This window comes from Coenobita brevimanus, chromosome 74 (assembly GCF_032717465.1).
Source record: "Coenobita brevimanus isolate Jiangsu-jjx chromosome 74, ASM3271746v2, whole genome shotgun sequence".
Lineage (NCBI taxonomy): Eukaryota > Metazoa > Arthropoda > Malacostraca > Decapoda > Coenobitidae > Coenobita > Coenobita brevimanus.
Genome location: NC_137027.1, coordinates 2300366 through 2315584, shown reverse-complemented (window position 1 = coordinate 2315584; position 15219 = coordinate 2300366).

Here is a 15219-nt window from a genome sequence, read left to right as displayed (position 1 = left end):
TATCCTCTTTTTTCTTCATTTCTCATTTTGATGTCGATCTAAATTGCATGAATAACACACATGAATATAGCAAAGGAGTGCAGAAAAAGAAATAAACCGGTAGGGAACAGATGTTATAGTTCTTTCATCTTAACCTGGCGCAAATTTACGTCCTTTTACAGCTTATTTCACGTAGCTCAGTGACAGAAAAAGACGACACTAACGGCTATACTTCCTTCCCATAACACTTCTTTGCGACTACTACCGCTTTCTAGAGTTAATCTATTGGTACAACTCAGCACTGACTATGAAGAGATGTCAGTTCCAGGCCAGGTTCGAATAAAAGGAGGACTAGAGTGTAGGAAGAAAGTGTGAAGAAAGGAAGGAAGGAAGGAAGCAAGCAAGCAAGGAGGGAGGGAGGAAGGAGGGAAGAAAGCAAGGAAGGAAGGAAGGAGGTAAGGAGGAAGGGAAGTAGGAATGAAGGGAAGAACCTAACCACACGAGAACACCGCCCTCAGCCATACACCAACATTGTACGATTTTCTTCATGTAAGATATCAAGGGTTCAAAGGGTAATGAGATAGTGACAACTTCCGGTGCAGGAGGGAAGAAGATATTTTGCCTGAAACTTTTCTTTTGGGTGGAAGAAAGCTTAAATAAATTCTTAGGGTGATTTTCTAAGTAATTTTGGAGATTTTGTTGTACTTCATTTTTAAGATTCATTTTTATAATTATCATCTTAATAATTATTGAAGCAAACACTGTCAGTATTAAAAGGATATAAACTACATACAGTAGAATATCAGTCCCCATATCCTTAATAACAGTAAAGTGACAAGCTCCATTCCCTAAATAAGTCGCCAACTGAAAAGTGAAAAGAAGTCTCCTGTGTCATCTAGCGTACGTCCCTTAGTCCGAGAGTAATGTAAACTCGCCACACAATACCGTAGGTGGAAAGTTACAGATGAACCCAGATATACGCGGGTCTGGCCTTTGGTTCCTTCTTCCTTGCATAAAAGAAAAAAAAAATCGCAGAAATCTTGAATCCAGTGTCGTGTGGTTGGTAAGAGGGTTGGCTCGTCATGTAATGCACCCGGGTTCGAATCCTGTTAGGTAGAGTGAAGAGTTTTTTTCTTTTTTCTTTTTTTGCACGGTAGAGCATGGTGTCACTTGTAATATGACTTTCTCCCCTTCTCTCTCCCTCTCTCTCTCCTATGTGTGTGTGTGTGTGTGTGTGTGTGTGTGTGTGTGTGTGTGTGTGTGTGTGTGTGTGTGATATTGACTTTTGTTAGTATCTGTGAACTTCTTGATGACGAATTCCATGTATTTAAATTACATTGTGTTGCCTATGAAGTCCGCTGACCTTTCTGTACGAACTATTATTTTTGCAACCCATGTATTTTAATATATTCAGAAAGTTAGCTGCTGGAAAAAAAATGTGTCATATTTAATTGTTTTTGATCTGTAAGTATGTTTTTATCTACCGGTATATGTTTGTTGTTGTTTTTTATCCCTGTGTTTGTTGTGTTTGCAGCCACCAATCAAACACCGTACCCTGCCCTACCTCACCACCTTCCTCATCGACCACCTGGCTTAAACTGGCGAATCCTTATCAATGTACCCCCCACACACATCCCCCTCCCTCCACCTCTATCACAGCCCTCAATCATGTCCTTCCCCCCACCTACCATAGTTACCCCTCACCTCCCCATTTCCCTTCCGCACATCATCATCATCATCATCAACAGCAACACCCTAGCCTTATGTCATTACTGCATTGGAATTTTTTAAGAATATTTAACAGAGGAGTGTGCTGGGAGGTGGAGAGTGAGGTGGGGTTAGGAATCTGATAGGGGAAGGTGAGAGGTGAGTGTGAGGGGCTTCTGAAGGAGGGGGGATGGGGGGTGAGGGGGGAGAGGTATATCCGCTCATTAAGGGGTGCAAGGAAGGAAGGAAGAGAGAGAGAGGGTGGGAGGAGGGGATGGGGGAGGATGGAGGGAAGGAAGGAGAGAAAGGGAGTAAGGGGAAAATGAGGAGAGCAATTGGGAAGAGAGCATGAGATTAGGAAGCAAGGGTGAAGGGAAAGAGGAATACAAGATAGAGGGAAAAAAGGAGGAAAGGAGGAAGGAAGGAAGGAAGGATGAAAAAGGGAGGAACGAAAGGAAGAAAGGAAAGGAAAAGAAAAACATAAGAAATAGAAAAGGAAGGATAAACATATGAAAGAAGGAAAGAGAGAGAGAGAGAGAGAGAGAGAGAGGAACTAAGAACAGTATTGAAATACCTCAAGGAAATATGAGACAAGAATAGGAGGAAGGAGGAAAAGAATTAAGGAAGGAAAGAAAGAAGACAGAAAGGAAAAATAAATAAAGTGATACAAACGAAACGAAAGAGGAAGGAAGACAGAAAGAAAGTAAGAATATAAGTAAAGAAAGAAAGAATGAAAGGAGGAAGAATGAAAGGAAGGAAGGAAGGAATAAAGAAAGTAGGGAAAGGAAGGAGGAATAAAGTGGGAGGGAGGGAAGGAGGGAGGTTGATACAAGGAAGGAAGAAATACAAAAGGAAGGAAGGAAGGAAGGAAACAACGAAGTGAGGAAGGGAGGGAGGGGGAGGAAGGAAGGAAGGAAGGAAGGAAGGAAGGGAGGGAGGGAAGGAGGAAGTGGGAGTGAGGAAAAGAGTGTTAATGAGGGAGGAAGGAAGTGGGAGGGAAGAAGGAAGGGAGGAAGTGGGAGGGAAGAAGGAAGGGAGGAAGTGGGAGGAAAGAAAAAAGGATGGAAGGAAGGAAGGAGAGAGGTTTATTAAGAATGGAAGAAGGAAGGATGGAAGGAATGAAGGGAGGAAGCGAGTGGGAGGGAAGGAGAGAGTGTTAACAAGGAAAGAAGGTATGAAGAAGGAAGTGGGAGGAAGGGAAGGATGAATGAAAGAAAGAGAAGAAAGGAAGGAGAGGAAGAAGTGGGGAAGGAAATGAGGATGGAAGGATGGGAAGAAATAAAAGAAAGAAGGAAGGAATTGGAAGGGAGGAAAGAGAAGGAAGGAAGGATGGAAGGAAGGAAAGCAGGAAGGGGAAAGGAAGAAGAAAGGAAGTAGGAGGGATGGAGGAAGGAAGGAAATATGAGAGGAAAGGAAGTAAAGAATGAAGTGGGAGGGAGGGAAGGAAGGTGTAAATGGGGAGGGGGAGGGAAAGGTGGGGAGAGAGGGGGAGGGAAAGGTGGAGAGAGAGGGGGAGGGACTAAGTACATGACCTTTCATTAGCTAGAAAAATGGAGGGAGGAAAGAAGGAAGAGAGGGAGGAAGAAAGGAGGGAAGGAAGAAAGGAAGGAAAAGTGGGAGGAAGGAAGTAAGGATGAGAGAAAGGATGGAAGAGTGGGAGGAAGGAAGGAAGGAAGGAAGGGTGGGAGGAAGGAAAGAGCGAAGAATGAATGAATAAATGAGTGAATGAATGAATGAAGGAAGGAAGGAAGGCAGTAGAGAGGCATGTGCGAATGAAAGAGTGAAGGACGATGGAATGAGTGCAAGATGTGAGTGAAATGATGAAAAAAGGTGGAATAAGAGATAGATTTACGGGAAATGAATGAATGATAAAAAGAATGAATGAATGATTTAACCCGTGAGTGAGTGAATGAATGAATGAATGAAAGAATGAATGAACTAATGAACACCTTTCTCTTTCCTTTCCACCCCTCCCTCCTCCATTCTCCCTCTTTTCCATATTACCCATCCCTCCTCCATTCTCCCTCTTTTCCATATTACCCATCCCTCCATTTCTTTCTCACCTCTATTCCTTTACTTCCATTTCTGTCTCTCCTTCCCCTCCCTTTCTTCTTTCTCTCCTTTTCTTCCTTCTCCCCTTCTCTCTCCCTCTTCTTTCCTTCTTTCCACTCTCCCTCCCTTCCTTCTCTTGCCTCCCCCTTTCCCACTCTCTCGTCTTCCTTCTTTTTCTCTCTTCCTCTGTCTCTTCTATTCTCTCTTTCCCTCCTTCTCTCTCCCCTCCTCCATCTCTTCCCTTTACTTCTCTATCCTTCCCTCCTTCCCTCTTCCCCACCCTTGTGTCTCTTCTTCATTCTTTCTCACCAGGCTAAGGAAGAGAGAGAGAGAGAGAGAAAGAGAGGATAAGTGGTTTCTTTAATTATTCCCACTGCCGTTCTCTCCATCTGACCATTATCAACCTCCTTCCCTCCATCCTTCTTCCATTCCCTCCCTCCCTCTCTCCTTCCTTCATTCCTACTCTCCTCTCTTCCTTCCTCTCCCTCCTTCCCTTTCCACTCACATTTTTCCCCTCCTTTCTTTCCATTCCCTTCCTCTTTCCTTCCTATTCTCCTCTCTTCCTTCCTCTTCCTCCTTCCCTTTCCACTCAGCTTTCCTCTCTCTTTCCTTTCCCTTCCTCTTTCCTTCCTACTCCTTTCTTCCTTCCCTCTCTTCCTTCCACTCCCTCCCTTCCTTTCCACACTCCTTCCTTCCCTCCATCCCTCCCTCCGTCCTTCCTTTCTCCTGCCTTGCTCTCCTTCTCTTCAACTTGTGTAATTAGGGAGTAAGTCTTTCCATTAATAATAAGGCCTGACGACTTAGAAGGGACTGTGAGATCTGTTTGCCTAGAGTATGTATGTATGTATGTATGTATCTATGTATGTATGTACAGTATGTATGTATGTATCTATGTAAGTATGTACAGTATGTATGTATGTATGTATGTATCTATGTATAACCTTCTCTTCGTCCATCCATCCATCCATCTGTCTGTCCCTCGTTCCCTGTTTCTCTCCATGTTTCTTATCCTTGCCAGTTTCATCACCTCCCTCCTTCTCTTTTTCCCTTTCCTCTATCTCGTTCTGTTCTCTTGCATCCCTTTCTTTTCCAGCCCCTCATCCCTCCTTCCTCCCTCTCCTTCTCTCTTTTCTTCGCTGCACCGTTCCTCCCTCTCTTCCTCCTTCCCGAGCCAAGGAGGTAGGTAGGTAAGCGGTCTCTTCATTATTCACGCGACATTTTGCCAGGAAGGGTGAAGCGGAGGGGGGGGGGGTAAGAACCACGAAGAGACGGATGAAGAAGAAGAGTAAGGGGAGAGAGGGAAGCGAGGAATATATATATATATATATATAGAGATATATATATATATATATATATATATATATATATATATATATATATATATACCTAGCCTGCTTCCCCAAGGAAAGGGAGGTAGCCGAGACAGGACGACACACTCCCAATTTGCACATCCACTCAAATACATTCATTCGTATCTTAGCACCAAAGGGGAGAAGAGACAGATCCTCACCGCACCACACAGCTCGAGGGTCAACTGCGCAGTGCAATCATATACACTATATATATATATATATATATATATATATATATATATATATATATATATATATATATATATATACTGTATATATATATATATATATATATATATATATATATATATATATATATATACACTATATATATATATATATATATATATATATATATATATATCGTATAGAGACAGGGGAGGGGAGGAAGGAGATGAAAAAGAGAGAGAAGAAAGAAAGGGAGGAAGTGGAAGGGGAAAGAGCGAGAGGGAAAGAAGGAAGGAAGAAATGAATGACATGAAATAGTGAATGAGTGTTTTAAGGGGTAAAAAAATAAAGGAGGGGAGACAGGCATAAGAAAGAAAAGAAGGAAAGCAGGAAGTAGGGAAAAAAGAGAGAAAGCATGAGGAATGGAGAAGAACGGAAGAGAGGAGGAAGGATGGAAGGACCGAGGGAGAGAGAAACCTGAAACCGGAGGAAAAGGTTGAGAGAATCTGAGGGAAGGAAGGACTGGAGGAAGCAAGAGGGGATGAAGGGAAGAGAAGAGAAGAGAAAAGGGAAGTATAGAGAAAAGAGGGGATATGAGAAGTGAGAAGGGGTGAAGAGAAGGATAAAGTAGAAGAGAAAAAAAGGAAAGGAGAAGAGAGGTATAGAGAAAAGAGGAAAAGAGAGGTGATAGAGAAGGATGGAAGGAACCGAAGGAAGGAAAAAGGGAGAGAATTGGCAAGCAGAGAATAACATGGATAAACAAGGACAGAATTGAAGGACTGCAGAAAGGATTGATAGAATAAAGAGAACAAAAGAGAGAAGGAGAGTATATGCAGGCAGTAGAGATTTGGAGACAAGAGGAAATGGAGGGAAGAAGAAATAGTTAAGAAAAGAGGTGGATAGAGTTTGTCGTGAGATGTGGTTAGCAGAAAAAGAATTGGAGTGAGGGGAAGCAAAATTAAGAAAGGGGAAGAAAGAGAAGACAGGGAAGGAAGGAACCAAGCGGAATATTAGACAGGAAACAAGAAGGAAACATTCAGTCCTTTCACCACGACGGGTCACTCCTCAGCTATAAGGAAGAAAAAAAAGTGTGCTGGGAGGTGAAACGGAGTAAAAAAAATATATATATATAAAGATAAGTTGAAGACACTGACTCGTAAAGGAAAATTGGGACGCTTTAGCTCTTTAGTCCGATGGCGTGTTTCTCGTTTTGTTCTTGCTACCGCCAGACGATTTTCCTTGGCTGTCCAGAGGCTTTTTCGAACGGGAGGGATTAGCTGTAGCCTTCATTTAGCCCGACACTACAAGAGGCCTCCCCAGAGCTGAATAAAATCGTCTGGAGGAGGCAAGATCAATATAAGACGTCTCCTTACTGACAGACGATTACCGATTACCTGTTTCCTATCTCCATTAATTTCTAAAAGACACCTAGAACACTTTGGGAATTTACTGAGGCTACTTGCAGACGGTTTTATTCAAGGGAAGTAAGCTCTCTCTCCTTAAATGGATGTACAAGGGACTGGTTCACTCCTTGATGCTTCCTCTGTTCTCCTCATTTGGCCTTTCTTTTTACATATTTGTTATAATTAAGAAGAGGAGGAGGAGAAAGAGGAAGAAGAGGAGAAGGAGGAGGAGGAAGAGAAGGAGGAGGAGAAGGCTAAGTGAGGGTAGGATGGAAGGAGGAAGAAAGGTGTAGAAATGAGGAAGTGGGAGGGAAACAAATGCTGGTGAGGTAATTAAGGAGAGAAGGAAGGAAGGCTGGGCAGAGAAATTCCGTTTGGGTATCTGCACATTCCAACACTCCTTCCTTATCGCCATTCCTTCCTCCTTCATTCTACTCTTACCTCCCTCTTTCTCTCCTTTCCTCCCTTTCTCCCTCCCTCTTTCTCACATTCCCTTCCTCTCTCCCTTCTCACAATTCCTCCCCTCCTCCCTCCTTCTCACTTTTCTTCCCTCCCTCTCCTGTTCTCACTTTTCCTCCCCCTTTTCTTCTCTCCCTCTTTCCTCTACAGCTAATAGCCGGAGGGTGTGGAGGGTGGGATGGGGAGGGCCTTCTGCTGTGCTACATTTTTTCTTTTTACCTAGCTTGATTCAGACTTGTATCATTATTATTATTATTATTATTATTATTATTTTTATTATTATTATTACTATTATTATTTTTAGTATTATTATTATTATTTTTATTTATTTTTTTTTTTAACATCTGTTCGTTAGCAGTTTATTCTGGGCACTGCACCTCAGTTTCGTAATGTATGGTACTGTTGGAAACTATGTCAATATTAGTGTGATATGAGTTGCGTAAAATAAGGTGTAATGAGCAAAATAAATCGCTAAGGAGGAGGTGTTACGAAGCCTCCCACGACACCCAGAATACGTCTCTTTGCGACTGGAGGTACCCTTGTTTGGATTCTGTATGTCCCCTGTCTCTACCCCTGTTTCCTTCACTCTCATCTTTTTCTCCCTTTCCTTCCCTCCTTCTCTCACTCCATCGTCAAAATCCCTCGCTCTCACTCCTCTTCCCCTCCCTCGTACCTTTCCTCCTTCTTCCTACTCGTCTTCTTCCTAGCCTTCCTCCTCCCTCTTTCCTTCACTCTCATCCCTCTTTCCCTTTCCTCCCTTTTCTCGCTCCATCGTCAAAATCCCTCGTTCTCACCCTTCCTCCCTTCTCCTCGTACCTTTCCTCCCTCTTCCTACATTTCCTCCTTCCTCTCTCCTTGCATCAATAACTATTTCTCACTGTCTTTCTCCTTGTCTTCGTGTGCCCCTCTCTCCCTGCTTCTCTCTCTTCTTTCCTCTCCCTCTCTTCCTTCCTCCTTGTCCTCGACTCTTCGTGCCTCCTTCTCTTCTTTCCTGCCTTCCCTTTTCCCTACCTTCCTGCCTATTCCTCTTTTATGTTCTCTCTCTCTCTCTCTCTCTCTCTCTCTCTGCCTCCTATTCTCCCTTCCTCGCTGCCTCCCCATCTCCCTACCTCCCCACACCTCCTTCTTGTCTCCCTCTCTTCCTTTCTTTCTGACTTCCATTCTCCTTCTCTCCCTTTCACCCTGACTTCCTCTCTCCCTCTCCCTCCCCCCCGACTTTCTCTCTCCCTTCTTCTCTTCCTTCCCCTCTCCTACCCTCCCTGCCTTCTCCTCTCCCTTTCTTCCTGACTTCCTCTCTCCCTCTCTCTCTCCCTTTCTCCCTGACTTCCTCTCTCCCTCCTTCTCTTCCTTCCCCCTCTCCTAACCTCCCTGCCTCCTCCTCTCCCTCCCTCCCTACCTCTCCTTACCCCTGCCCGCCCCCCTGCACCACCTGGTCCGGTGTGATGTCAACGTGTGGTCATCTGGTCAGCCTGGCCTGGTCTGTGGTCCACGGGCCTCGCACACGGCGCCTCTCCTGGTCGCTGGGTGGTCTGAAGGCACAGGGGTAGAGCAGAGTACAAAAGAATACAAAGGAGTACAAAGGAGAGTAGACAGCAGCAGTCATTAGGATCCTTTCGAGATTGCTATAGCAGAGTACAAAAGAATACAAAGGAGTACAAAGGAAGGAAAGTAGACAGCAGCAGTCATTAGGGTCCTGTCGAGATCGCTTGTTACAAAGTGCGTCCTAACCATGTATCTATTTTAAGAATTTGAGACCCATCCAGCTAATCACGCAGGTTCTCCCCCACCCCCATCATTCAATTCAGTAAAGTCGTCAGGAAAAATGAAAAGGATCATCATGCAGTACTAATACGGAAAACTATCAGTGAGTTTATGGGAAACGATGAACAGAGAATAATTTCCACATTATTGTTACCGTACCTGTAAGAGTAAACATCATCAAGTTAACAATAAATACATAATGAAACAGCATTGGGTTTTATCCGTCCAGGATTGGATTGGAAAAAAAAAAATACCGAACCAGGTAAGTCACATTCCACCGAGAACGTGTTTAAATGTTAATTCAGTACTGCGTCAATGTGCACGGTAATATATTCTACAGTACATAGTTACAGCCATACTGGATAAGCAGTTATTAGCTTCGTTTGACAGGAGACGTGATTTCGTATGCATTACTTCTAGTGTTTATTCTGACAGGTATGCTGTGAGATGCTTGAAAAGTGCAGTATATTCTCAAACCGCTGGATAAGTTCTATGCTTGTATCAGATCCACGTGAACGCTGCTCTCCGTGAAGCTAAATTTGCTTAGTTCATCATAACGGTCGTGTATCGTTTATTCCTCAAGCTAGGTATTGTCTTTTTTACTCTTCACTGTATTCTCTCCAGTTTCATCACAGCTGGGGGATTTTATGGAGTCTAGGTGGGTGGAGGTTACCAGGGGAGGGGTTAGTGCATGGTGGTGGGGGAGGTGGAAAGGGATGGGTTGTGTGTATGGTGATGGAGGGAGGTGGAAGGGGATGGGGTTAGTGTATGGTGGTGGGGAGATGGAAGGGGGTGGGATGTGTGTATGGTGGTGGTGGGGAGATGGAAGGGGGCAGAGTGTGTGTGTATGATGGTGGGGGGGGGTTGGAAGGGGGGGGAGATTGGGGGCGTGGAAGGGGTGTGTGTGTGTGGTGTGTGGTTTAAGTGGTCCTCGTAGGTTAAGTTAGGTTTAGTCTTTGTTGTCCCTTCATGGTCTTTTGTTCGTTACTCCTTCCGTGTGTGGCCTTAACCCATTCACTACCAGCACTTTTTTTTTTCTTGTCTGATTATTTCTGCCATCAGGTCTTTATTTTCAGCATTGGAGATTTTTGAACTGGAAGGGTTAAGTCTTATTTGGGGCTGTGTTCATGAGCTTTGTAAGAATTTTGTCTTTGAAAATTAGGATCCTGTGGTGGCTTGGATGCAGCGTGTTCTTCTCGTGACCTGCGTGTGTCCGAATTTAGGGTTTAAAAAACAATACGTAGCGAAATTAACCCCTTTAGTTCGATACCGTTTTTATTTTATTTTAGCCACTTTCAGACGATTTTATTTAGCTTAAGAGTGACATTTATTCAGGGGAAGTTAGATACAGCCTTCATTTACTCCTTCACCTCATGGGTCGCCACCAAGTTGAAGAAAATAGTCTGAAGGCAGGAAGAATTAAACCAGCACAATACGTTATGGGAGTCAGGGGGTTAGTAGGCGATGGTAGTGATGGTAGTATGTCCCCCCATATTCTGGCACGCCTTGACACCATATCACTCCGTGCCGATAACTTATACACTCATAATTATAAACTATTGGACTCGCGTAAACACAGCCATTCCAGAATTTCATGTTTCACATACATCGCTCTCACTGCAAACTCTCCTGCCCCATTCGTACTTTGCCACCATTGGACGGGTTAATTCTGGCTGTCACTCCCTCCGAAGAGAAATTCCACTCTGTAGAGTATTTCTTATAGACTGCAACGTTATTGTTCAGTCAAGAAATTAGATGTCGTCTGCTCCGCCCGTCTTTCTGTCTGTTTGTTTGTCTGTCTATCCGTCTTCCTGTCTGTGTCTACCCCTGGCTATGTCGGTCTCTGTCTGCCGATCTGCGTGTGTGTTTATCTGTCTACCTATCTATAAATCTGTCTATATCTGTCCTTCTCTGTCTCTGTCTGTCTGTCTGTCTGTCTGTGTCTGTCTGTCTGTCTGTTTCTGTCTCTGTCTCCGTCTCTCTCTCTCTCTCTCTCTCTCTCTCTCTCTCTCTCTCTCACCTTGTAAAGCTTTCAGGCAGTGGTGTACCCCCAGGTGTGGTCTGCCCTCACCTGGTCTGCGGTAGAGTTAGAGAGAGAGAGAGAGAGAGAGAAGGGAGGGAATAGACAAGCTGGAAGAATGAGAGAGACGGAAAGGGAAGAGAAAGAAAGGTTAAAGGAAGGAGGGGGAATTGGAAGAGGAAGGAAGAGGGGGAGATGAGGAGAGAAAAACGAAGATGAGGGGGTAAGGAAGAAGAAGGATGGAAAGAACGAGAAGAAGAAAGAGAGGAAGGAGGTAAAGAAGAGAAGGTGACGAAGGAAGGGAACGGAGAGGGTAGGGAGGATGGAAGGAGAGAAAGGGAAGAAGACTCGGGAAGAAGATTAGGATAAGGAAGGATGAAAGGAAGGAAGAGAAAGAGGGACAGGAAGGAGTACAAGGAAGAGGAAGAGTGGCACGAAGGAGTATAAGGGAGACGAAGAAAGGATGGAGGAAGAAGAAAAAGGAGAGATAGGAAGAAGATAAGGACGAGGAAGTATGGAAGGAGGAAGGAGGAGTATTAGAGACAGGCAGGATGTAAGGAAGAGGAGGAATGGAAGGAGGAAGAAGGAGAAGAAATAGAGACAGGAAGGAGATAAGGAAGTGAGGGTAGAGAAAGGCAGGGATGGGACGGGGTGAGACGGTGGTGAAGGAGGGAGGCAGGGATGGGAGGGGGTGGGACGGGGGTGAGGGAGGGAGGCAGGGATGGGAGGGGGTGGGACGGGGGTGAAGGAGGAGGGAGGGTGAGTGTTAATGGTCTTTTATGAGGCAAGCAAAAGTTGACACGGGGGACTTAATGGAGACTATTAGTGGAGAGGTGGCGGAAAGGTATTAGCAGGAGGGAGGGAGGGGAAGGGAGGGAGGGGGGGAAGAAACAGGAGGAGGGAGGAGGGGAAGAGACAGGAGGAGGGAGGGAAGGAGGAGGAATAGAGGGAAGAAATGAAGAGGGACGGGGGAAGAAAGGAGGGGGGAGGGAAGGAGAAGGGACAGGGGGAAGAAGGGAAGAGGAACGGAGGAAGAAAGGGGAGGGAAGGAAGGAGGAAGGGGGAGAAAGGGGGAGGGAGGGTGGAGGGAAGATAAGAAGAGGGAATGAAGGTAAGGGGTAAGGAAGGAAGGAAGGAACATGGACGTAAGGAAAAGCGCAAGAAGGAAGGAAGGAAGAAAGGTTTCGGGAAGGAATGAGAAAATATAGACGGAAGAATGGAAGGAAAAAAGGAGGGAGGGGAAGTGAAAGGAAACCAAAAAGAGGAAGAATGGAGAAAGGAGAGATGAAGGAGGAAGGGAATGAGGAAAAGACAGAGGTAAAGGAGAGGAGGAAGGAGGGCGGGATGTGAAAAGGGAGAAACAAATAGAGGGAAGGAGGAAGGAAGGAGGGAATGGAGGAGGGAGAGATAAAAGGGAGAAGGAGGAAGGAAGGTGGGATTGGGGTAGAGAGGAATGACAGAAGGAAGGAAGGAAAGCGAGAGAGAAGGTGGGAGAAAGAAAAGGGAAAAGAGTGGGGAAGGAGGGAAAAAAGAAGGGAGAGAGGGAAGGGAAGGAAGGAGAGAGGGAAGGAGGGAAGGTGGAAGTCAGAAACACGTGAAGGAGGGGAGTGGGTGATGAAGGAAAGCAAGGAAGGAAGGAGGGAGCGAGGGAAGATTATGCCTAGATTGGAACACATTAGAGAGAGAGAGAGAGAGAGAGAGAGAGAGAGAGAAAATTCTAGATACGGAAGAGTGATAGACTTAAGTTAGAGTGTAAAGAATAATGATAGACTGAGGGCATTTATATGAGGAAGTGTGATGGATGGAGGTTAAGGAAAAAGAGGTTACGTATTAATATCCCCAAGCCGATTTATGGCGCCAGAGAGAGAGAGAGAGAGAGAGAGAGAGAGAGAGAGAGTCCCATATATGCAGTGAGAGGGAGGGCATCTGGCAGGAGTACAATGCCTTCGAGGATCAATTTGCTGGAGAGGCACTCGTGGTGGAGGGAAAGTGGGAGGCATGGAGGGAAAGAGGGAGGAAGGGAGAGAAGAGAGAGGGGGGAGAGGAGGGAAAAACTGGGAAAGGAAAGTAGAGGGAGAGGGACGGAGGAAGACAAGGAAAGAAAAAGGGAGGAAGATGAGAGGTGGGAAAGTAGAATGAGAGGGAGGAAAGATCTGGGAGAGGCAGATAATGGAGGGAAGTAGAGAGGGGGGAGGGAGAAGAGAGGGAAGCAGAGAGAGTGGGGGAGAAGAGAGGGAAGTACAGCCAGAGAGGGTGGGAGAAGGGAAGATAGAAGAGTGGGTAAGAGGGGAGGAGATGGGAAGGGGAAGAGAGGAGAAGGAAGCAGAGAGCTGAGGTAGAGAAAGAGGGGAGATAGAGAACTAGGAAAACGGGACAAGAGAGGAAAGTAGAGGGAGGGAAAGGAAGTTACAGAGAAGGAGGGACGAAACAATCAAGTAACACAGATAATTACATAATGAACTTGTAATAAGACCTTGTACAGTATTTTGATCGTATTTTAATCCTTCATCCAGAGGATTTTTTTTTTTTTTATTATTATTTTTGCAAGCTTCGGATGATTTTGGCCAACATGCGTACTGGAGGGGTTACCTTCACTGAACCCCTTTGCTGTCAGGGGAGGTGGTAGGTGGTGGCGACCATCATTCACTCACTTTATGTAGTGCTGCCTAGTTCACTTTTTATCATTCTTTTTCTATGTATGCCCTACTCCCCTCCTATTTCTCCCATCATTCCTGTCACTTTTTATTACTTTAGTTTCACCTTCAGGTGACTCTAGCCTACACTGGGTGACAAGCCAAATGGTTTCCTGTAGCCCAGAAAACTCTTTACAACATTGGGTGGTAACCATGTAATCAAATTACGGGATGATGTGGAACCTATTGCGGTGTCCTGCTTGGGTGGAAACGCAAATGTGGCATCCGTCTCGGGAACCACACCTTCATACTCTTCCTGCCCTCGAGGCGCTGTTTACCGCAAGAGAGCATCAATTTACTGCACGTGGCAGCCCTGCAGGGACGATTGCTTGCCTCCTGTTGATGGGTCTCCTCGGCCAGGCAGACCGGGGTTACTCAGTAACAACAACAGCAACTGTCGGGGGGCTCCTAAGCTCAATAAAATTACTTGGCAGCAACAAGGATAAACTACAAATATACCGGTGTGTCATGGTTGTGAAAGAGGTATAACTGTAAACAAAAGTAAAAAGTTGTGTAAGAAAAAAATAGTATAAGAATAAGAGGCAGGAAGAGAAAGAAAAAGAAGGAGGAAGGAGAAAAGGGCAGAATGAAAGAATGGAGCAGGAAGAGGGAAGGAGGGAGGGAGATAAGTGGCCAGGAGTGAAGGAAAGGAAGTGAGTGGTAAAAATGTTGAACAAGAAAAGGAGACTGTTTGGTAATAGAGGGAGGGAGGGAGGCAGGGAGGGATAGTGGGAGGGAGGCAGGGAGTGTGGGAGAAAGTGAATAAGAGAGCGAGAAAAGGGAGGGAGGGAGGAAGGAAGGAAAAGAAAGAGAGGGAGGGAGGAGGGGAAGGGAGTTAGTTTCGCCGGAAGTAAGGGACTCAGCAAGAGAGAAAGAGAGAGAGAGAGAGAGAGAGAGAGGAAAAGGAGGCAGTGGAATACATTGAAGCATATACTGTAGTACTCTTGGCCTGTAACAAGATTATTTGATGGAATAAGCTAGTTCCGTTAAAAAGCTAATCTGCATATGCCGGGAAAGGGTTGAATAGAGGATGGACCCCCTCCCCTCCTCCACTACTCTCTCCTTTATAGCAACCGGCAAGGGAAAAATTCAGAGTACCTTGATTTTAGAAGAGGACTTTCACGGGAAATTTTAATGCAGAGAAGAAATGGGGAAGTATTACCGTATGTTCTACCTCTGACGTATAGCTTCTGAAACTGATAATAATTCATAGTTGTAGTTAAATTATCACATCTCAGTTATGTGCGTCCGTGTTGACCTGGAATTGTAGGGCAGAAAGACATGTCAAGTAGAGTTTTAAACGTCTCTTTATCTTTAGAACTGATTTCTTTCACACTAAGTTGGCCAAAATTTTCGTCCTTTTACGTAGTTCAGTGGCAGAATGAGGCAGTACTTTGGCTTTGTGTCCTTTCTATGGTACTACGTGACAAGCGCCATGTAGAAGTGTTAATCTATCGCTGAAACTCAGAGTTCAAAAGGAAAAGATGGCAATTTTAAGCCAAGTTTAAGTAAAATGGGTATAGTTCCAGAATTTTACGTGTTCATAGCTCCACTGTGCGAGTATTACATAATTTCCCGCGTCAAATATTTGCGTCCAGTATTTTACCTCTAAGTCTCATTACATC